The sequence below is a fragment of the Lissotriton vulgaris genome, chromosome 11 (genome assembly GCF_964263255.1).
Source record: "Lissotriton vulgaris chromosome 11, aLisVul1.2, whole genome shotgun sequence".
Lineage (NCBI taxonomy): Eukaryota > Metazoa > Chordata > Amphibia > Caudata > Salamandridae > Lissotriton > Lissotriton vulgaris.
Window position 1 is genome coordinate 565,088,823 of NC_141699.1, and position 23,815 is coordinate 565,112,637.

Below are 23,815 nucleotides of genomic sequence, written 5' to 3' on the forward strand. Positions count from 1 at the left end.
CGGCCGCAATGTTAAAAATGCATGTTGTGCTTTTCAATGCACAACGTGACAGGCACCGCGTGGTGCCTGCCATGTTGTACATTGAAATGCAATGGGGTACCATAGGTACCCCCATGTGCAACCCCCACCCCCCGGATCCCTGGGGACCCGCAACGGGCCCCCCAAGCAGACTCCTTATGCCCTTACGTGCGGCACATTCTAATATGGCTGGCGGTGTCTTTCATACACCGCCACCATATTGAACCCTTTTCTGCACGGTCGACATGTCGACCGGGCGGAAAAGCAGCGGACGGTCTTTCCATCCGCCGTGGACCTCCCAGCCATTGTAATATGGCCAAGGGTCATTTCTGCAAGGATGGTGGGCGGTGACTACCGCTGGCTCGGCGGGGGGGGAGCCGCCCGCCATCCTAATGGTGCCCTAAGTCTTCAAGATTTTCTCCTGTTTTCTGTAACGTATAGTTAGCACAATTTGTGTACGTTGTCATCTTTTCTCTCAAGTGTGTCACAATCGAGTTCACGTGTCAGTTAAAACCCTCCCTCATTTAACCAATACAATGCTTGATGCTGGGCTTCAGTCATGTTCTGCCAGAGCTGACTCCAGAGGGGATGTTGACTCACCACTACGACTTTAAGTGGAATGAAAAAACTGGGGAGGTCTCTCAAATGGGTGTGGTCGATGTAATTAAGGGTGTGGCTTAAAGACACTTAAGCTAATAATCTGTGCTTAGCATGGTGTTCCACCCAACTGGTATTTTGCTGCTTCTGTCATTGCATCAGATATATAATACAAGCAATATTACAAATACCACAAACCAGGTCTATTGGCTTTGCTAATGGTTGTTAGTTGCATAAGATAAATAAGCAAAAACTATGGCTTCTTTGTATATAATATTGAAAATGCTTCAGTTCTGAAAGGATCAAAGGCAAGGACGTGTGCTACAGCTGTAGAATTAAGATTTATTTTTTTCATCCTGAGGGTGAGGGCAAAAATGGAGAGCCCGATAGTGACCTGTCTCAGCGTCACTGCCGGTGCTGAGGAGCGGCAGGCCCCAGCCTACTTAAAGCCCTGCTCTGCTCATATTCTTTGCTCAGATACTGCCGCAGCCAGCTCTTGAGCTCAGTCTTGCTATTTCTAAAGGTGAGTGGGTACATGCTCGGTTGTATTTCTATAGCTGTGGGGTGATTTATGATGCAGATGACACAGAATAACGTATTTTAGGTTTATGTGGTTAAATGTTCCCTTTTGACACATGCTTTTCTTCATTTTGTCTGTGGTTTGCATGCCCATACTTTCCACCTTATGTCTCTTTATCTCACTCTTGCAGTTTCTTTTTTATCCATGGTTTCTTCCTATGTCCCTACTTTCCCATATTTTTCAATCCTTCTTTTTTAATTGTCCAGCTATCTCTCTCTTGCTCTAGGCCAAAGTCTGATGATGAAAGATAAGTCCTGGGTCTCACCACCTGCAACCGCCAACACTGGTTTCAAGAGTGGAGCCTCTCTTAAGACTTATTGGTGATAAGTATATTCTTGTTCATCTATTGCTATAGGATAATTTCAAAACTAATTGTATGTGTTTGGAAAAATGCTATCAAATCTAGCTCTTTTACTCTTTGAGCAGTTTGTTTCATACATGTTACAGACGTCTACAAGGTTTCAATTACTTATGAAGCACACCAGTTTACCACACTTTGTGTTTTCTTTGATCAATAAAAGGGATCAGAAAGAATAATTATTGGACTCAATTAGTCACTTACCAGCAACATGTAAAGACAATGAAACATATTTGAACTATATGAGATACAGAGGACATTTTAGCTATGATAATATTATACGACAAGTGAAATTTGAAAGTATTCTTGAGTGTTAGATTTTTGGGGCGTGTGAAATTTGCGTATTTTACTTTTGCACGAATACATTAAATTTTGACAGAATTGCGCACGATTCTGTGATTCTTTGTTAATGTTAAAAAGCATTAATTTCAGCAGCACAAAGCAAAACATTTTACTTTGACACCATAATGAAATTAATTCCAAAGTTATTTTGCTTGTTGTTTTTATATATCTAGCCACAACAACTTAGTGAAAGTGTTTTTCCTTACCTTTACAGCAGCATTTTTGATACTCCTATTTGACATTTTCTCGAAGCAGACGCCCATCTGTCATGTAGGTGTGCAAAACCACAGGGTTGTTTTATTTAACCTCACTTCCGGTGCGCACATAACAGTGCGCAGGCCACATTTCAAAATGCAAGCAGATGCAGAAAAAATGTGACGCAGTACTGTTGAGCTTTCCCAACCACAACGCATTGGGCCCTTCCTGGGGATGTATCCGTTTCCAATTACTCTTGTTTGCATTTCCATAAACTGCAAGATTACTGGCCCACTATTACTGAGTGCCTTGGTTCCTTAATCACTGAAGAATGTCCTGCTGGCCTCCCCCTCAAGTTCAATGACATCTCCCGGAGAGCTGTTCCAGTGGAAAGTAATAACGGAGGCGTGCGGTGCCGGTGCTATTAATAGACTTGGAAACGTATGGTGCTGGTGTGAATAAACAGCTGCACCTTCCTTTCCAGTCTGCAGACTCACTCCCCTCCATTTCCCCAACCGCACTGAGCTGCTCGTGTTCTACCCCCGGTTACGTGACAGCTGGGTAGCTTTCAATATTTCCCTCTCATTTTATCTTACCGTAATCATACATAAGGTTAATATCACCAAAACAAAATATCAGAAGAAGAGCTGTTTCGGTCGGCATATTAATAACATTTGTGTGTTTTCAAGTGAGGATCAAACCATTAGCGCAGCCTTAAGGGGGTAGACTGCAGCTGTTTGTCAGGGCCAACAGCAGGGGGCAGTAAAGAGCACCATATTGCAGCTGCACGTTATTAGAAGGCCTCGTTTGAATCGAATGTGGTGAATAAAGGAAGTACTGTAAATGAGAGCGAGCCCGGAAACCCCAGGAAGAAAACGATCTTGTTGGAGTTTATTTAGTCTACAAAATGTAACTACCAACTCCTTTAATTTGTATTTGTATTTAATTTATTTATAAAGCGCTAACAATCATCCTAGGTAGGATATCACGGCGCTGAGGTTTGGTGCTGAGGGGTACGGTGACCGCATTGATTACTGATTATTCTGGTTTAGGGAAGAGTAGTGTCTTTAATTGTTTCCTAAATGATAAGAGACATTCTGTCAGTCTGAGATTGGGAGGTAGATCATTCCACTTGGTTGCAGCTAGATGAGAGAAAGCCCGCTCTCCCATCCTGACAGTCTTCACGTGGGTAGTGTTTGCTCTTCCTGAAGTTCTGGATCGAAGGTTCCTCGATGGTCTATGGAATTTGACTTTATTGTGTAGAATGGTAGGGCCTGTATTGTAAAGTACCTTGTGTGTGATACACAGTAATTTGAAGTTGGCTCTTTGTCGCATTGGGAGCCAATGTAGTTCTCGCATGCAACTTTTGGCCGAATCATATCTCTTCTTATTGCATACAGCCTTTGCCGCGGCATTTTGCACTATCTGCAGTTTAGAGAAAAGATAGTCTGCCATTCCAACAAACAGAGAGTTGCCGTAGTCCGGTCTGCTCATCAGCAGCGACTGGACAAGGGTCTTCCTACACTCAGTCGGAATCCAGGGGAAGACTCGTCTGAGCATTTTCAATAATGCAAAGCCTCTGCCACAGACAGTGGAGACATGTGATTTCATGGACAGAGCACTGTCCAGTACCACACCCAAGTTTTTCGCTTTTATGGTAGGATTTGGGGGCAAGCCCAGGTTACTTGGCCACCAGCTGTTGTCCCAGAGCTGGGGATTTTTGCCAAACAGGAGGATTTCTGACTTGTCTGCATTTAGTCTCAGACAGTGCTCTTGCATCCAATTGGCCAGCTTAGTCAGGCATTTTAGTAGTCGAGTTTTAGGATCATCTTTCTCATCAATGGTGACCATCAGCTGGGTGTCGTCAGCATAAGAACACATTTAATATTCTGAAGCTCTAAAGAGAGGGTGGCCAAACAGATTCATATATGTAAGTGTTGTAATAAATGAAATCTGGAAGCCGAGGCGGAAGTTCCGTAAAATGGAGTATTTATCTTAGTTGCAGGTAAGTGAGAAGTTCTAATTATAAGCTCTATAGTAAGCCCCGACAGGAGCAGCCTTCCTGCTGCTCAGCCCATACCCCAACTGACACTCTCCACCTCACAGGCATCCAAGCATTCCATTAAATCACCATTCACACCAACATTCCACACAGCACATTCATACTGGCTGAGCATCAAGGACAAGAGCACAAGGGAAGATGCTTAGTACACAGCCAGATATAGCACATCTGCACAACAATAGAGCAAATACTAGTTGAAAACAATTGCATTACATAAAGGAACATGCATGAAAAATATTAGAAGTAATATTGTGCATAATGGATGGAAACATCACATTACATAAATAGACATGCATGGAAACATATTAGATGTAACGATGATATGATATCACATATAAGTTAAAAACCTAGATGTAAAAGCAATAAATAAAAGAAAATCAATACTGCAAATACCAGATGAGCATATTGCAATTTCATAAAGAGACAAAAGAGACATGCATTAAAACATATTAAATGTACAGACAATAAAGTATTGCATTAACATAAGAGACAAAGCATGTAAATACAATAAATAAATAGAGTAACCCACAGCTCCTCGCTCTACAAAACCAAAATAGAAAATCGCGCACCCTACCACGCCTAACATCTCATACCAAACCCTACATGCCACAGAACACACTGTAGGAAAAGGGTAGGGCTATGACCTTTTTCAAGATTTGCCCGGCGCTAACCGCCGTTGTACCATTCAAATTACCAAGCAATGAGGCAGGCGCCGGAGACCAGAAGGCAGGAAACAGAAGTTTTATTCCGACGGAGCAGAACACATCAGATCAGACAACAAGGTATCGTCTCGAGGTGCTCTAACAGCCTCTCTGAGGCCTGGCCTCTTATACCCTGGTTTATGACATGTGAGCATTCTTTATTACATAAAAGACTCTTTAAACTTATGAAATGACATCCCCATAATCCTCGTGTCAAACCCACCCCCACATACATCCACAATAGAGGTCCTCACCCTGCTGATAACAGGAGGGGGCTATCACGCGGTTGAGTGTTCCGCCGATTCTTAGGATGTGTGCGCCTGATCATATCCCATGGGGTGGGGAGGCCATGATCAATAGTGGGTCCTTTGAAGAGGGGCGACTCCATACAATACGGGGCAGTAAACGGTATCTCCCGGCTTAGGCGATGGCCTCGGACCTGTGTGGTCAGTCGGACTCGGGGGAAGGGATCATCAAAGGAGGGGTATTCATGCCGCGTGGACAATCAAGCGCGGAGGGATGGTTTATTAACAGAGGGGTATTCATGGAAGGAGAGGAGGTGCTGGTCAGGCGCGGGCGTGACTCCCAAGGACAGGGTCATGCAGGAGGAGAAGGGTTATGCTCATGTGAGGGAGGGAGGGGGAGCCAGGGTGCGCGGAGGATGCTTGCAGGGTCAGAGGAGCGCGCTGGCGATCGATCGTGGACAGGGAGACCATGATACCTAAAATGGCTGTTGTGCACGTTGTTCGTGGGTGACAAGCTGGCGCAGATGATGTTCAGCTCGTAAACTAAATTTCCACAGTCCTCCCTTTCAACATGTCTCGCCAACTTGTCAGTTCGGATTTATCCCCACCAGGCCACGTATTTCTACTTCATAGAGGGGGCTCATGTGCTCATTTCGGAAGTCCAAAGTCTTTGGGCACATACAGTTAGAAACAAGGCCGAATAAAGATGGCAGACATTGGATACCCAAACAGCACCCACATAATATCACAACAGGTATCAGTACGAAGGAAAACAACCTCCAACCCCAGTCCTTCAAAGTGTCCCAAAACCAGCTCCCAAGCGACCATCCTTCTTGCTCTTGGTGAACCTCCGAGAAAAGTCAGTGGAGGTGTTCAATTGCTTTGTAGACTGATGGCGAGTTATCTGGCACGTAGGTGCAGCAGCTAGATCCGATAATGCGGCACACTCCTCCTCGATCGGCCAGAACCACATCTAGAACAAGGCGGTTTTGAAGGGCCACAAGGCGGACCGCCTGAAGCTCAGCCGTGTTGTTAGCGAGGATGCCAGCCGTGATGTTGATCGTCGTTTCTACTGCCTGGGTCAGATGTCGGATAGCGCGACTGTTCGCCATTGGGCCCCACAGAGGAACAAGTCCCTTTGCTGCATCCAGGAACTGTGCTCCAGTGGAGTCGGCTTGTTCGATGTCACTTGCGCGCCTCTGCCGGTGATGGTTAGCAGGGGCTACATATGTGGGGGGGAGAACGAAGGCAATGTAGCAGATACCCTTCCAACCTTTCGGGAGCCAGGTGTAAGCTTTGGTGCCACACACAAAGTACATGTTTGGAGAAGCAACAAAGGAAGGGGGATCAACTGAGTCCAATGTTCTGATGATTCGGCAGGAACTGTGACCCACCAGCTGTGTTCCCTGGCCTTCGAGACACACAAGACCTGTGACATTGATAACAGACAGAGCCACAGTCAGAGTGGCGGTAGTTTGTTTTTGCAGATGAGAGAAGGTGGATCTAGCTGGATTGTGGAGCACCTGTACTTCGACACGTTCTTTGGCTGGAATGTCTTTAAGGAAGGTGGCGCCCGTGAGCGCAGGACACAGGGGAGCAGAGGTCTTTCCGGTTTTGTTCAGCCAAAACCCAGAGTAGAAGCGCGACACTGTCTGACCGGAAGTGGCGTTATCCTTGTGGCTCTCTTGCATGAGGATCAACCAGGCAAGGCAGGAGCCGTGAACTGAGAAAGGAGAAGGGATGAAGGGGATGGAGTGTCCAGTGGCATGCGGGAGCAACCCGCAGATCCAGCAGTTCGTGGCATTTGCAGCAAGGTTGTGTTGGTGCAACAGTTGCACGAAGGAATTGTTCCAGAATTCCCTGCGCCTTTCTCAGAGCTGAGGCGACAGGGAGATCAGGTGATGCTCTTTCATGGGGGTCGGTTGTGCAGTGGGCAGCAATGCCTGATGAGCAGGTGTGCTCTCCTCCAGGATCCAGAAGGAGGTCATGAGGAGGAGGCAAAAGAGGAAGACAATGAAGAGGGCGATTGTCTTTGATTTGTGCATATTGTCAGTCTTTGGGTTCCTGTAGCGGGTATTTCCTGTTGTTTCCATCATCTTCCTATCTGGCGCTTCCATCATCTTCTTATCTGGCGCTTCCATCATCTTCAAGGTGCTCGGTAGCGGGCAGAACCACAGACTTCGTTTAGCTTCTCTCCCGGTAACCCTTGGTTGTATTTAGGTCACCGTTCTGAGATTCAACTTAGTCCGTGGCCTACTTAGCCGAAGCTCCCTCCTTTCGACGCAGGAAATACCCTTCTCTAGTTGGCACAGTGGGATCAGAGAATTTTGCAAGTTCAAGTGCCTCAGTATCGGGATAACAGTTCAATGTTGGTCGATCTTTGTTCAGGAGCTCTTCTTGGGTGTTGACGTTTTCTGTCGTGGCCAGGGCCGCGGAGACCTTCAGGCAGTGGTGTGCGTGCAGCCAGTGCCTCTTCCCCTCCACTCGAAGCGCCGTCCGTGTGGTGATAAGCACTTGCCAGGGGCCCGTCCACCGGGGTTCCAGGCTCTTGGTCCGTTGGAAGTTTCGGATTAGAACGAAGTCCCCCGGTTGGATGTCGTGGCCTGGGCCCCTGGAAGCATCGGGGATGGCCTGCTGCACCTGTTGATGAATGACAGACAACGTTTTAGTTAACTTGCACAAATAATCAGACAGTAGGACGTCCGGGACGTCATGAATGGAGGTCGGTTTGGGAGCAGTCCAGGGGTTCATCGGTCGCCCGAATACAACCTCGTAGGGAGTCAAATGGTGTTTGGTGAGAGTGGAGCGGATCGATAGCAAAGCCAATGGGAGGGCATCCGGCCATTTAAGTCCGGTGGTGGCCACTATTTTTGACAATTTCAACTTCAGTGTGGCATTATGGCGCTCCACCAGGCCGGCGGATTGGGGGTGGAAGACCGCATGAAATCTCTGTTTCACCCCCAACCCCTTTAGGATTAGTTGGATAACCTCAGCTATGAAGTGGGGGCCATTGTCGCTCCACAAAATTCGACAAAGGCCATAGCGAGGAAAGAATTCTTTCAGTAGTACTTTGGCAGTGGTCATGGCAGTGTTGTCACGGGTTGGGTAGGCCTCTACCCATTTGCTGAAGGCACATACAATGACTAGTACATACTTCAAGCCTTGGCATCTCTCTAGCTGGATGTAGTCCATCTGAAAGACCTCAAAGGGGTGATTGGGGGTCCCAAACCCTCCCCGGGGTACCACAGTTCCTTTCCCGGGGTTGTGTTGCAGACAGATAAGGCACTGCTGGACTAGGCGTCTGGCTGAGTCGGGGATTTTGTCATTGTGCCAGACTTTGGAAATGAGTTCGATCATGGGTGCAGATCCTATGTGTGCGGGGGAGTGAGCCATCGTCAGTATGGGGATCAGGTATGAGTCAGGCAGCAACCATTTGTTTGCATCCTTTGTTCGCCAGCAGCCCTCATCATCCTTCAAACCCACCCCTGCCCACTTAGTCAGTTCGTGAGGGGTGCTGGCCGACTGGATGTCTCTAATCATTTCCCTTGCGTCAGTCCATTTCTCTGCTTGTGACCTGGTCACATACATGCGTGTCACCGTCCTATTCTCAGCTGTGGTTCGTGCAGTGATGTCGGCCAGTGCATTCCCTTGTCCGACTAAGTCTGTCACCTTCTTGTGTGCCTGGCATTTGATCACCGCTAGTCGTTTGGGGAGGAGAACCGCTTCAATCAGGGCTGAAACCAGATCTCCGTGAAGGATGGGGGTGCCGTGGGAAGTCAGGAATCCCCTTTCCCTCCATAGGAGCCCAAAATGGTGAACCACCCCGAAGGCATACTGGCTGTCTGTATATACGTTCGCGGTGGTTCCTGTGGCTATGATGCATGCTCGTGTGAGGGCTATCAGCTCTGCTGCCTGGGCAGATCGTTGTGTGATGCGGGCTGTCTCAACTACTGTTCGGGCAGTCGTTACTGCATAGGCAGCTGAAGTGGTGCCATCTGGGAGTTTGATGCATGAGCCGTCTACCCATAGCTCTCCATCGGGGTCGGTGAAAGCAGTGTCTTGGAGGTCAACTCTACTCCTAGTTTGTTCGTCCGTGAGGGTCACACAGTCGTGTATGGGAGGCACGTCGGGGTCATTTTCAGGCAGGGGCAACAATGTGGCAGGATTCAAAGTCGTGCATCTCTTTAGTGTGATGTGGGGTGCAAGTAGTGTCAATTCGTACCCAGTCAGTCGTGCGCTAGTCAAATGTTGTGTCTTGGTTTGGTTCAGAAGGGTGTCGACAGCATGGGGTACTAACACGGTGAGAGAGTTTGAAAGTACAATTCCCTCGCTCTGACGGATGGAGACAGCAGCGGCAGCTACTGCTCGAAGGCAGGCAGGCAAAGCTCTGGCTACAGGATCAAGAGTGGCGGAGAAGTAGGCACAAGGGCGCTGCTTTGGACCTATAGACTGAGTCAGGACAGACAATGCACACCCCTCCCTTTCGTGGGTGAAGAGGGAGAAGGGCTTGGAGTAATCCGGGGTTCCCAGGACGGGCGCTGAACAGAGGGCATCTCGTAATTCCTTAAAAGATGCTTGACACTCAGGGGTCCAAGGGAGCGGGAAGGGGGCATCTTTGGTCAACAGGGCAAGTAGGGATTTCACAATGAGGCTGAAATTAGGTAACCACTGTCTGCAGAAAGAGGTTAGGCCAACCAAAGAGCGGACTTGCTTTTGTGTTTTTGGGACGGGGGTGTCTAGGATTGTTTGGATTCGGTCGGGTGTGAGTTTCCTCCCTTCTTTGGACAGGAGATGGCCTAGGTATGTCACTTGCGGCTGGCAGAACTGCAATTTCTTTTTGGAAACTTTGTGGCCATTTTCTGCAAGAAAGTGTAGGAGTTGAACAGTGGCTGTGATTGCAAGTGGGGTGGTGTCGGCCGCCAAAAGGATATCGTCAACATATTGGATCAACACCACTCCATCCGGTAGCTGGACGGCGTCCAACTGTCTTTTGAGGGCCTGGCTGTAAATACTGGGACTTTCAGTGTACCCCTGGGGAGCTCTACAAAATCGGTACGAGCGGGATTTCAGGGTGAAGCCGAAGAGATAACGCCTGTCTGGATGGATGGGGATAGAGAAAAACGCATTCTTGAGGTCGATAACAGTGAAGGTGGTGGCAGTGGACGGGATGAGGGTCAGAATGGTGGTGATATCTGAGACTACGGGGTATTGGGGTACAACCACTTTGTTGATCTCTCGCAGGTCGATGATGAAGCGGTACGCTTTCTCATCTCCCTCGCCTTGCTTCTTGACAATGGGTAGGATAGGGCTGTTGCAGACATTGCTAACCACTTCTTCGACCACTCCTGCATCCACCAGAGACTGAATGATTGCTACCAGTGCCTTCTCACCCTCGGGCGATATCCGATACTGCTGGAGTTTCGGGAGCATAACGTCCTGTCTCACAGTTATATGAATAGGGTCAATCATCATTCGCCCCACATCAGAGTCATTTTTGGCCCATAGGTACGGAGGCAGGGTATCAAGCAAGGACAGGTCAGCATCAGTTATGGAGCACATGTGTCGTGCAGGGCAAGATTTGGGTATGTCTGGGTTATCGTACAGGATGACTCGGACTCCATCCGGGGAACACCTAATGGTAGCTCGAAAATGCTTCAGTAAGTCAATGCCCATAATGGCGTCAGGGGAGTTGGAGGAGAGCAGAAATGTTGTGTCGGTGGTGTTGCTTTCTAGGTCAAAGGTGACAGGTACGGACAGGGGGTTAGTGGAGGGCGTCCCATCGAAACCTATCGATGTAATGTGTGAGCCAGACAAGGGTGCCCTTGGAATCAGTCGTTTCGATAACACACTACGTGTCGCCCCAGTGTCTACCAAAAATGGAGACTCTGTACCCAGGACCTTAGCAGTGACATAAGGACCTTGCTGGTCAACACAGAGCTCGACTGGATCCCTCCCTTGCCCCTGGCAGTCCTATGCAAAATCGGGGGCATTCTCACCATCGGATAGTTGATACTGGTTCTGTCGGGGGCGGTCAAATGTGTTCGATCTCCCTGATCTGTCATTGTTGGTGTCGTTTGTGTGCCCTCGTCCTTGTCCCCTATTTCTCGGTCCACCCGCTACATCCTTGGGGTCCCTATTTCTGGTCATTTCTAGCAGAACCGGACACTGGGATTTCCAATGGCCGAATCCTTTGCAGAAGGCACATTGGTCATCGCTAATGTCTCTTCGTCCAGTGTGGGGTGTTGGGGTGTGATCTTTAGGAGGTGGATTTCTAGGGATGGTCGATTGGTAGCTCCCCCTTTGGGGTTCCCGTCCGACCGCTATACCTTGTATCTGGGCTATCATCACCCTTTCTTTCAAATCTTTCTTCTTTTTCTCGGACGCCCTATCATTCTCATTTTTCTGGTGCTCATAATACTGAGCCATCTGAAGGATAGCTGCGGGTTTGGAGGCCCCCCAACTACTCTCACTCGTCTGCAGTTTTTGGGAGACCTCTTGTGATAGGCCCTTCACATAGTTTTGTACAAACAGGTTTTGTCCGGTTGCGGTGGTCATGTCTTGGCCACTGTAGTCAGAGAACACTGTCTCGAATCGGGAGAAGTATTCTGATACATCTTCCTGGGGTTTCTGACGACAGGCCGTGACTATCGACCAATCTACCTTTTTCTCTGGGATCAGTGTCTTTAATTTCTGAACTAATTTGTCTGGGAGTTCTAATATGTCCTTTACTGGTTTCCTTCCAGGCTCTCGCTGTCTATCTAGCTCACTGAGTTGCTTCCAGGTATGCCCAAACAGATCCGTGTGGTCAGCCTTCCGGATTTGCTTCCACACGTCAGCTGGCAGGCATAACCCGAAAAACAAGTCAATGTCCGCTAAAGTCATTATCGTCGAACCCAAGGCTGTGGCCAATTCGGTATAGAATGCTGTCGGGTTCTTTCTTAAATCGGGCAGAGTTTGTCTAAAAGTTAGGATATCTTGTCGGTCTCATGGTTGGTAAACCCAATTGTACACAACCCTCCCTTTTGCATCTGCGTGATTAATATCATCGTTTGTTCCCAGACCACGTGGCGGGATCCAGTAAGGGGCCGCTTCTCTGATGGGCATCATAGTATTGGCTACTTCTACTGAGGTCGTTTCAGGGACTGTAACCTTGGCTTCTGGTTTTTGTTCCGTGAGGTGGCGGAAGACCTCAAGCATCTGCATGAAGAGCTCCGTTGCCTCACATTCAGTCCCATCTCCAACATCAACCTTCCTATACAGCGTTGTCAGTTTAGCGGGGCCCTTACTTTGATACCTATCCTCATATGCGTTCAGGGTGTGGTAGCTGAATCGCAAAATGAAATGCCGTCTGTGGCTGTCGGCATGCGAGTTATACATGTTCATTGTATATTCTTCGCTCTCCCTTCGTTCTACTAGTGTCTTTGCTATTTTGTCAATCCCATCCCGCTCATCTTTGCTCAACCTATTTGGTCTGGCTGGTGGGTGCTTGCTAGCCTCGAGGTCATCAGGTGGTGCTGCTGATGTGGCTGGTGCGGAGGCCGTGAGGGCTGGTGCACTAGCGCTAAGGTCGTTCTCGTTCGCACTCAGGGCCTGCAGGTGTTGTTGGCAGGGGGCATATGGAGGGGGCATGTAGATGATTGGGGGACCTAGTAGTAACTCATCGTTCGCCCGCTGTTTGGAGGGCAATTCAGGGTAGAGCGCAGAGGGGGTCCTAACGGGACATTGACCTGTCGATCCTGATTCTTGGTTTTGTGTAGCTTCCTTTCTTGCTTTTATTTCTTCTTCTAGTTGCTTAGCGGCTAGGTGGGCTGCCTTTCGTAATTCTTTCCCTATTTTTGCTTCTTCTCTTTTTCTTCGCTGTTCCGTTTCTTTGCGCCACATGCCGATACTGTCGAGCATAGTGGGCGTAGTCTTATTTTTCTGGAGCGCTATTTCTAACGTTTTTATTTTATGATCATCAAAGGAACCTATCAGTGGCCACTGATTTTTGAGGTCCGTTTTTGTGTATTTATGCCATAACCTAGTATAGGCATTAGCGACTAGTCCATGCTTGGTGAACATGTCCTTATTAGGGGTGCCTTCCAGTGGAGCTGGATGGTTCATCTCTAATAAGCGGTCCGGGCTGAACAGGCTACCAATCAGTGGGGAGAAGATAGGCATGACGGGTTACAACGGGGACAAAGGTCTGCACTACCTATCTTATCACGGCGGGCAAAGACTAGACAGAATATTTCTATTCTCCGTTGCTTGCCGGCGGTGAATACCTCAAAAGAACCAATACCGAACAATCAGTGTTCGGTCAATCAAACAATCAGTGGGGAGAATAAGTGGGTACGGCGTGTTAAAGGTTTGCGTTACCCACTCTTTCTCTACCTGCAAAGAGAGACCTTGTTCTTCCCTGTTTGCAGACAGAGAATCTCCAGACAACAATCCACGAACGGCAGTTCGGGAAAACAGTGGGGGAGGAAGATAGGCACGACGGATTACAATGGGGACAAAAGTCTGCGTTACCTATCCTTCACTGCTTGCAAAGAGAGAGCCTGTTGTTTCTCCGTTTGCAGACGGTGAATCTCCAGAGGGATCAACAAAAGAGTAATACTAGTATTATCCAAATTAAACAATAATTTCTCGATTTGTCGTGTTTACACGACCTTACCCGGACCGCATGGACGGTTTCCTGTCTTCCGAATCCAGCGCCCGATCGTCCTCTATTCTTCGTGATGTTCGTGGCACTCCTGATGGTTCCCAGTCAGGACCGTAGATCACTCGAGAGAGGTCTGTTCGGAACTAGTGAAGGTCGGATGATCGGCTGTCAGACGAGGGTCTATCGGACACGAGCTCTCCCGATTGTTGCAGTCGTTCACTCTGTCGTCGGGACCTCTCCCACTGGATCCACGTGTCGCTGATGGGCCCCATGTGGGCGCCAATTGTAGGAAAAGGGTAGGGCTATGACCTTTTTCAAGATTTGCCCGGCGCTAACCGCCGTTGTACCATTCAAATTACCAAGCAATGAGGCAGGCGCCGGAGACCAGAAGGCAGGAAACAGAAGTTTTATTCCGACGGAGCAGAACACATCAGATCAGACAACAAGGTATCGTCTCGAGGTGCTCTAACAGCCTCTCTGAGGCCTGGCCTCTTATACCTTGGTTTATGACATGTGAGCATTCTTTATTGCATAAAAGACTCTTTAAACTTATGAAATGACATCCCCATAATCCTCGTGTCAAACCCACCCCCACATACATCCACAATAGAGGTCCTCACCCTGCTGATAACAGGAGGGGGCTATCACGCGGTTGAGTGTTCCGCCGATTCTTAGGATGTGTGCGCCTGATCATATCCCATGGGGTGGGGAGGCGATGATCAATAGTGGGTCCTTTGAAGAGGGGCGACTCCATACAATAAGGGGCAGTAAACGGTATCTCCCGGCTTAGGCGATGGCCTCGGACCTGTGTGGTCAGTCGGACTCGGGGGAAGGGATCATCAAAGGAGGGGTATTCATGCCGCGTGGACAATCAAGCGCGGAGGGATGGTTTATTAACAGAGGGGTATTCATGGAAGGAGAGGAGGTGCTGGTCAGGCGCGGGCGTGACTCCCAAGGACAGGGTCATGCAGGAGGAGAAGGGTTATGCTCATGTGAGGGAGGGAGGGGGAGCCAGGGTGCGCGGAGGATGCTTGCAGGGTCAGAGGAGCGCGCTGGCGATCGATCGTGGACAGGGAGACCATGATACCTAAAATGGCTGTTGTGCACGTTGTTCGTGGGTGACAAGCTGGCGCAGATGATGTTCAGCTCGTAAACTAAATTTCCACAACACCAGTTGGCCAGACTAGCTTGACAGGCACCATAGAGAGAAAAGCAACCCATAAGTGGAGCAACAGACAACAACGGAAAGCAAAACATGGACATAACATGAACCGCACAGCAACAAAAGCAGTACCGAACTCAGACAATCATCAAATAAAAAATCTCTCACATTAACACATAAGACCCGGGTGACTTGCACCCTCAAAGAGAATTCTGCATAAAACATAACAAGTACAGAAAGCAGCGGGTGACTTATCCACACATAGTTATCCCAACCATGACAAATCATCGGTAAGAATATTCTCACCAATCTGCATCCACACAAAACCTCTGGAGTAAGCCTGGGCGAAGTTCCCGGAGTTTGTGAAACTCCGTGAAATGCAGAAAACCTCTGTCGCGCTACGCGGAGCTCTGCGAGCAGCGAAGTGCGTTAGATAAATGCTGTTTGTGGTGATTTTTAGTGCCAGGTGCTTGTCCGCACTGTGCAATCATCGCAAATGGCACAATGCACAGCGCAAGCGGGGAGTGCATAGTTTTTTACCCAAGCGGCAGCTTTCTCAACGCGAACAGACATTTTCTCAACGCGAGCAGTCGTGAGCATATCTACCACTCACAATGAGAAATCTGACCACCGGCTTTCAGAAATCTCTCTGGGAGGTTGATTTTCCACGCTCGCACTCGCTAACTTGATGTTGACGATCATGAACGAGGAAAAATCTTGCTTGGAGGTAATTTTCCTCGCTCGTGCTCGCCAACTTTACATTGGCAAACGTGAGCAAGGAAAAAAACTTAGCTCTGTGGAACTCAGCGGAACGCGAGAAACTCTACAAACTCCGTGAGCAGAGCAGAGATCCTCTGGAGCAGAAACAGGTGACTTATCCACACACATTCATCCCAACCACAACAACTAATAGATAAGCATATTCTCACCAAACTTCATCCAGACAAACATCTAAAGCAGAAACGGATGGCATGCTCCACACACAGTCATCCAAAATGACCAAGACATTCAGTTTAACGCAATGAAGGGGTGAATCATCTGCAAACGTAAATGTTGACTGTACAGCACTCGATGTGCCTAGATAATCAGCTGCGCGCATAGTCAATTTCACCAGCACTTCCATGTTCCGTGAAGAAGATCAGCCTGTTGATACAACCCAATCGCTAAAAGATCCTTGGAGGCAGAGGGTTGCTTGAAATGCTCAGAGCACCGTAGATAGTGTATATTCTTGTGAATTCCAGTTACTAAACAGATGCTTGCCCTGGCTTGGGCCGTCTGATGGAGAGGACACTGGTGGGGCTACAGAGCTGGCTGGCTTACTTATAAAGGGAAATGAATTAGGGCATGCAAGTTGTGCAAGCTGTCTTTATTCAGAGGATAAGAGTAGCCTCTATGAATGATTCCTGTTGCTCCCATAGGCGTCAGTGTAGTGTCACAATTTAGAAGGAATTTATTACCTATGCAGGGTCACTGGAATTATACAATTGTGTGGCCACTGCCATTTTGGCATAATCATAGATTTGCCGTTTTTGCCACACAATCCATCATATGCTGCATAATCTGTAGATTTTCAAAACAAATGTGATTCTAGATCAAATGGTTAAAAAGTTGCTAAAAATGCAGCAGCACAAGTTGCAACACTGTGAAAGGCCTTTTGCAAACGTTGACTGGTCACCTTTCTGTTGCTTACTACTATTTTTGGGTATTAAACTGGTACCAATGAGGTGTTCCCCTTGCCCAGTGTAAAAAGTGCAAAAGGATGACGTAATACTTTCAAAAAAAGAGCCACGTTATTTGCCTTTTCTTGCTGCATAATGTACTTAACCCTGCCACATAATTTGGGCCTCTCCTGCTGCATAATTCCAGTGGCCCTGCCTATAAGATTCTTCCAGTGTTGCAGCGCTTTTCTTCACACAAAGTCGAGGACCAGCAATCGCTCTCTGATTAATCGAAATCCTCAACTGAACTTAATTATCAAATCAATGCATTAAATAACATGAAGAATATTAAGCTCCAAAAGAAAGACAGTGATTAAGATTTCAAACCATAACGTTTTTTAAAGGTTAAAAGGTTTAAAAAATTCAAATTCATCCATTTAATGTCAATGAGTAATTACTATATAAATGCATAGATCGATATGAGGTTCATATTGATAAAACTCATATAAGACAAATTAGTACAAAGTTGTGTCAAAGAAACGGCTAAATAAATTAGTTCTCCCATAAAGAGAGCACCCTATTTCATCTAAATTGCGTGTACATGTCAAAACATTATGAATGCAAAACATTTAAAATGAAAAATAACTCCAGCAACAGGAGAGCAGTATGAGAGTTTGTCTGGGAGTGCCTGGTTGTCATTGTGCATGATATGCAAATGGCTAGATGATTGAGGGAGAGTGTTTTTGCTCTGGCTTACTGGGAGGGATCTTGTCAAAAAAAAATGGCTTTAAATCTGCAGGATATGTCCAGTGCATATCTTGTTGCGGCACACAAGAGGATACATCTCATGGCGCTCTTGCCTGGGAAGGACTCACCAGGTGAGTTCTTAATTTATGCTGGTGGTTGAAGGTGTTGGAGCAAGCCAATCATTTTTTAGGACCAGGATTTCTTTTTCATGATCAGGCTTTGAATCAGAGCGAGAAAGAGAAGGGCATACATGGTAAAAAGAAGGTAAAGAGAAAGGTAGTAAAACAAAGACAAGTGAACAAAGGGGTGAAAAAGAACCTGTAACAGTGAAAAAAGAATCAGGGATCACAGGCTGGTGAAAGAAAGAGACATAAGGTGGAATCAAGACTAAGCAGCCTTTGTATTCGACAATGTGGCATTTAGCAATGACGTGCTACTGGGAAACACCCTGGGCCCCTCCACTTACTTTTTAGGGCTCGCGCCCTACATTGCACTGCGCAGCAATTGTCCGGGTTTTGCAAATGGACCTGGAAATTCCACACGCTTGTGCCTGTGATTTTCCATTTGCGGCATGCTATTGGCCTTTCACTGCTTGCTGTTTTGAAAAATAGACACCAATAGACCAGAGGCAGGCGCATAGCTCCCCCCCTGGCCTATTGGTGTCTATTACATGCATGTCCTATCATATGCTTTCAATTATCGTGCCCAGACACGGGCGCGATAATTGAAAGCATATGGCGCACGCGCACCCCTCGCAGTTTTGTTGTTTTCAAAAGCGATCAGCGATCGCTTTCGGTTTTGCGATGGCGGCGTCGCTTTTTTCATACAATAGCGATCGCGAAATCGATCGCTTTCAGTGCTGCTTCCTTTTCTTCTACACTGTTAGGTTTGTGCCCTGCACGTAGTATGCTACCAGGTTTTGTGATTTCCCAGCTCGTTTCTTCATCCTCGGAAGGGTTTGTCTCCTTATGTGCCCCCCTGCTGGGATTGGAATGCACGATCCACAGGTTGTGCCCCGATCTCCGCAGCAAGCGTGCTAACCAGACAGGCTACTATAGGCAGATTGGTGCCTCTGGGTTGGATGTTACGCAGATAACTCCACAAGAGGATTAGAAAAAAAAGGGACTGAACTTTTGAGCAACAGTTTACACAGATCGTTCTACTGAATGTTTTGAGTTTCCATATCCCTTTGGGGCGGACATTTCAGGGGAAATAGCTCTTTCTCTGTCCAGGAGGGGAAAGAAAGGGCACAGCGAGTCAAAGGCAAGATGGTGAAAGAGTGCAACATGTGATTTCTTGCAGGAGACTCCCCGCGGAAGACGGGCCCACTTTCGGAGACATGTGGCCCCAAGGCGTGCTGTAGCTCAAGTCTGACTCGCTTTGGGCCGGGTGATGGGGATATTACCGCTCTTTGGGAACTGACCATCCCCCCCTGCTCCCAGGGGCCATAGGGGACCCGGTAGAGGGGAGACGGTCACGCATTCTTCCAGCTCCCTCGAAGGCCCCTCTGCCGCAGCTGACATCTCCTCCATCCTACCCCCCCCATTGCTTCCTTTCCCAAAAGCAAACGCCTCCTCCTGGCGACTCCAGCATGAAGCACATTTTTTGCATCGAGCATTAAGCCGCCCCTCCTCCTCCGCCGTGAATTCAAGCACCCTTTATATACAATCGTATCTCTCACAGAAGATACACCTGTTGCAGTTCAAGAGGCCCCCCACCGCTGGAAACACCCCCTTTCTGCAGCCCCTGGCACTGAGAGCCTCGCCACACTGCTCTCCGTCCTAACCCGGCCTCACCCCGTTCAGGAACGGGCACCTGTTTAACCCCCGAAAGGCTCATTTGTCCAGTGCACACCCCAGCCTAGAGCCTGCTGCCCCTGTGCAGAACCGACGACCTGTAGCAGCAGGACCCACACGCCCCCCCAACACACACAGATCACCAACACCTCCTCCTCTGCAGCTTACCACCCCCAGAGCCAAAAAAACACCAATGCCCCCTCCCCTGGCAGAAAAAAGAAAGGAACAGCTGAGGTGCCCTCCACACTTATAACAGCACTGCACCCCGCAGAACCAAGGAACAGCTGAGGTGCCCCCCACACTTATAACAGCAGACCCCGCAGAACCAAGGAACAGCCGAGGTGCCCCCCACACTTATAACAGCACCACCCCCTGCAGAACCAAGGAACAGCCTAGGTGCCCCCACACTTATAACAGCACCGCCCCCGCAGAACCAAGGAACAGCCGAGGTGCCCCCCACACTTATAACAGCATCGCCCCTGCAGAACCAAGAAACAGCCGAGGTGCTCCCATACTTATAACAGCCCCCCGCCCGCAGAACCAAGGAAGAGTCGAGGTGTCCCCTAACCCCACACTTATAATAGCGCTGAATCCCCCCGTACTACCAATGAACTGTTGACCCCCCCACTCATCACAGCACCCCCTCTCGCAGGACCAAGGAACACTGCCCCATTTATCACCGGGCCCTCTGCCCCACCCCCCCCCCCCCGCTGCCCCCACCCTTGCAGGACAATTGGCTTGCCAGGGATCAGAGAAGCCCCACGCCAAGAAGAGCAGCACACCTGCCGTGCAGTACCGCCACTCACTGCTACAGGAGAGCCCCCTGCTTACCCTGCTCGCCTGCAGGAGCAAAGGCAGTTTCTAAGCAGGTGAATCTGCCCCCACCCAATAAACCATTCGTTAAAAACAAACCTTTTCCTTATCATATGTTCCTGCCCCTTTAAAACCAAGGACATGGTTTGGAGCACCCCAGTGCCCTCCGGTCCACTATTATAAAACAGCTTCCCATTGTCACTGCACATCTTTTGAGGGTAGTACACTCGACACAGCTGCCCCTTCTCCCCTACTTAGGCACCCTTTTACTACACACACCGTCCTCACGACCACCCCACCACCACCTTTTACCCCTTCCACAATTGCAGCTCAGTTCCAGAACCCTTTCTAAACCCCCCTTCAACCTCAGGTGGTGCTTCCCATCTGATCACCCATAGCCCCCTCCTAAAGTTCACCCGCGTGCCCGTGACCACCTGTCACTATCACCCCCACCCTCCCGGCAGTCCCCACCCCTTCTTCCAAGCTGTGCCCCCGTCGTCCAAGTAAAAATGGGGAGCTGGAGAAGGACGTCCTGCCGCTGCCCCCCAGATATCGCTTCAGGGACCTCCTGCTGGGAGAGTGGCAGGCGGACGACAGGAAAGCCCCACCCGATTTAAATATGAATTGTTTACAGTAATGTCGTCGGCAGTACAGTTTGTTCCTATTCGTGTGCAGCGACTTTTCATGTCTTCCAGCCCATAATGTATTGATAAACACGTTGCTATTTCCCCATGATATATCTAGATGGTCCACCTTTTATCTCTTTACAGTGATGAAATGTGGGTCTGGGATTTGAACCTGCAGCTTCTGATGTCTGCAGCGTGAGTGATAACGCACCAAACGAGGAACCAAGCCTGCTGTCTGCGGGTCATGCGCACATATGGGCAAAAGGTGCATTTACCTACTTTACTATATACATACTGTTAGAACTGGGGGTCTCTAGTTGGCAGAGGTAAGTACCTTAGACCAAGTAGGGACCCTTGCTTCTAGTCAGGGTGAAGGAATAACCCTCTGAGATAACCCCTGCTCACCCTCTAGGTAGCATGGCGCGAGCAGTCTAGGCTAAACAGAGGCAATGTGGATAACATTTGCACTTAACACAACAATAATCCCCCATCCACCACAAACTGAGACCACACAGGTAGGTATATTTTATAAAAATATATAACTTTATCTAGTTTCAGCAAGGTAAATCAAGCAGTTGCACGATAATCACTTCATTATAAAACTGTTGCACTTAATTCTTAATGGTTGCACTCATTAGGAAGTTCTTATGAAAAGAAAATAGTCTCTAGTCTCTTTAACCAGTAGCTAAAAATAATGCCACTGATTTATCTTCACTCGGCTCTCAAAACGAGCAAATTGAGCAATGCCAGAATTATTCTCAGCCCGCAAAGCAATGGGCCTCTGGCGCTGTAAAACAATGTCAGCTCTTCTCAACTGCCACAAGAATCAGTCCCTAGCGTCAGGGGCCCTATGCGCTACACGCGCGCCTTACCGGAATGCTGGGGGGACTCCCTTCCCCTCGTCCGGTAGTTTGTCAGGCCTCAGACGCTCCCCGCCCTCCAGCGCTCACTCGCGCTCTGGCCCGGCCGGTCTCAGGCAGCTCTCCGCCCGCTCTCCCTCCTTCAGTGAGCAGCGGGGAGCAGAGACGGCAGGCCGGGGCTGGAAGCACTCGCGGGATTCCCTCGGCGAGGTCGGGTTAGTCTTCCCCGGTCCGGGCGGTGATCAGGCGGCACTCGAAGGGGTCCCGTTGGCAGGGACCAATCCTGTCGCGGCAAATAGGGCGAGCGTCCAGCAGCACCCGGGAGTCAGCCAATGGCAGTGCGGCTCCCGGGCAGGCAAACAGTGATGCTCTGCTCCTTTGGCCAATCACGGCCCACCACACTGATGACGCTGCGCCGCACGGGCCTATCCTGTCGCGGCGTAGGTGAGGGGGCTCGGCTCCTTCACCCAATGGGAGCGCGGCGGCTTCATTCTTCGGCCCGCAGCTCTGATCAGGACGGCGCTTCAGGGAGAGGTTTTCTGGCCCCGGGCAGCGGCGGTGATCAGGCGGCAGATGATTTTAGAGGGCGCGGGTCACGGACAGACCGCCCTCGTAGCCTCACAACCGCTCTTGAGTGGATTCTGCGAGGGGAGGCACCACAGACCTCCGACCCTCGCCGGGAATGTGCCGATGAGCACCACGATCCCTTCTTACACTCAGCAATCGAGCACCACACGCTCCAGGTCCACAACAGCACGATCTTGCAGTAATTCTGGGCAAAGCTTTAGGAACCTTTAACCCTGGGTTCCCATCAGGAGGCCAGCTCTTCTCAGGCCCTTGGAGATTCAGTGGAGACACAACACACAGCAAAGTCTCTGTAGTTTCAAGTAGGCAGGGTCACAGCACACAGCAAAGTCCCTTTCTTCTCCTCTCCTTCAGTTGGATAGAAGGATAGGTCAGCCCTTAAAGCACACAGCAAGGCAATCTTCCATCAGCTCCTTCAGCAGTCCTTCTTCTGGCAGAGGTTCCTCTTGATTGTAGAATCCTAGAATCTAATCTTCTATAGTCAGGGGTCCTTCCCTTATACCCCAAAAAGTCTTTGGAGTCCTTTGAAGTCTTTGTGCAAGGGGGCCCTGAGCACTGGAATGTTTCTGGTGTTCTTCTTCCTGTCAGCTTCAGGGCCAGAGGTGACAGTGGGCCGGCAGGGGAGTTAGCCAGCATGGTGGTCAGGCAGACACAGCCCGGCACTATCAGGCGCTTCTTCCTCCCCATTCCCTGGCAACAGATGTTGCCTTTCACCCCTGGGCTGACTCCGACCCCCTCCGGGGCCCTGCAGCCCCTGTCACACAGGCAATCCACACACAGGCCGAGGCGCACAGAAAGGTTTAGACAAGAGAACAGCCACTTTGTAAAAGTACTATTCTCAAACACCGAATTCAAAAATAACCCTACCTAAAAGGTGTGTTAATAAATTCTGAGTTCAGGGATATCTTTCACTTATGCTCCATCTTGTTCCTATGGGAAGATAGGCTGGGATCCAATGGGACCAGCCTCCCCCATGTTACTCTATGGAGCAAGACAGCCCTACAGCAGTGAGCACACAAAAGGGCTGCTGCTCTCTACCAGAGCATGTTACCTGCACTAGTACATGCTCTACCCTATCCATACACTGCACCCTGCCCAGGGGGGTACCTTGAGCCTTCCATAGGGGTGACTGAGGTGCACATACAGGGGAGGGTTAGGCCCAGCCAGTGGGGACACTGGCTAGGCGGACATGGCAGTCCACTGACTGCACACAGGCCCTGCGCTGGCAGGCCTGAGACACCATTTTAGAGCTACTCACGTGGGTGGCGCAATCTGCGCTGCAGCCCCACTAGTAGCATCTGTCATCACCAGCCCTGGCACACACAGTGCACTTTACTAGGGACTTCATGGTGATACAAATATGCCAATCAGGTATACCCAATCAATATGACAATTTACAGAGGGAGCACTTACCCTCTGACACTGATCAGCAGTGGCAGACGGTCCAAAGCATCTAAACCAGCAAAAACGAAATCCAGCACAGCATCAAAAATACATGAGTCAGAGGCAAAAAGATGGAAAAACCACGCCAAGGATGTCAGGTCTAACACATACCCAGTGCTATAGTAAGATAAAAACGGAGAGGAAGTCTCTAGAAGGGATGTGGCAAAAGAAGTAGAATTAGGACTATTTTCCAAGAGTCGTGGTCTATGTTAGGATTAGGAAGGGCATGGCTGAAAACACAAAAACTAAAATTCTCTGTTTCACGCAGTTGCAAAACCGTATCATCTCTTTCCTCTTCTGCGCCATTCCTTTCGCTCTCTCTTTTTGCACATACCCACTTTTATCTTCTCCACTTCACCATCTCTGCCACACACAACCCACAC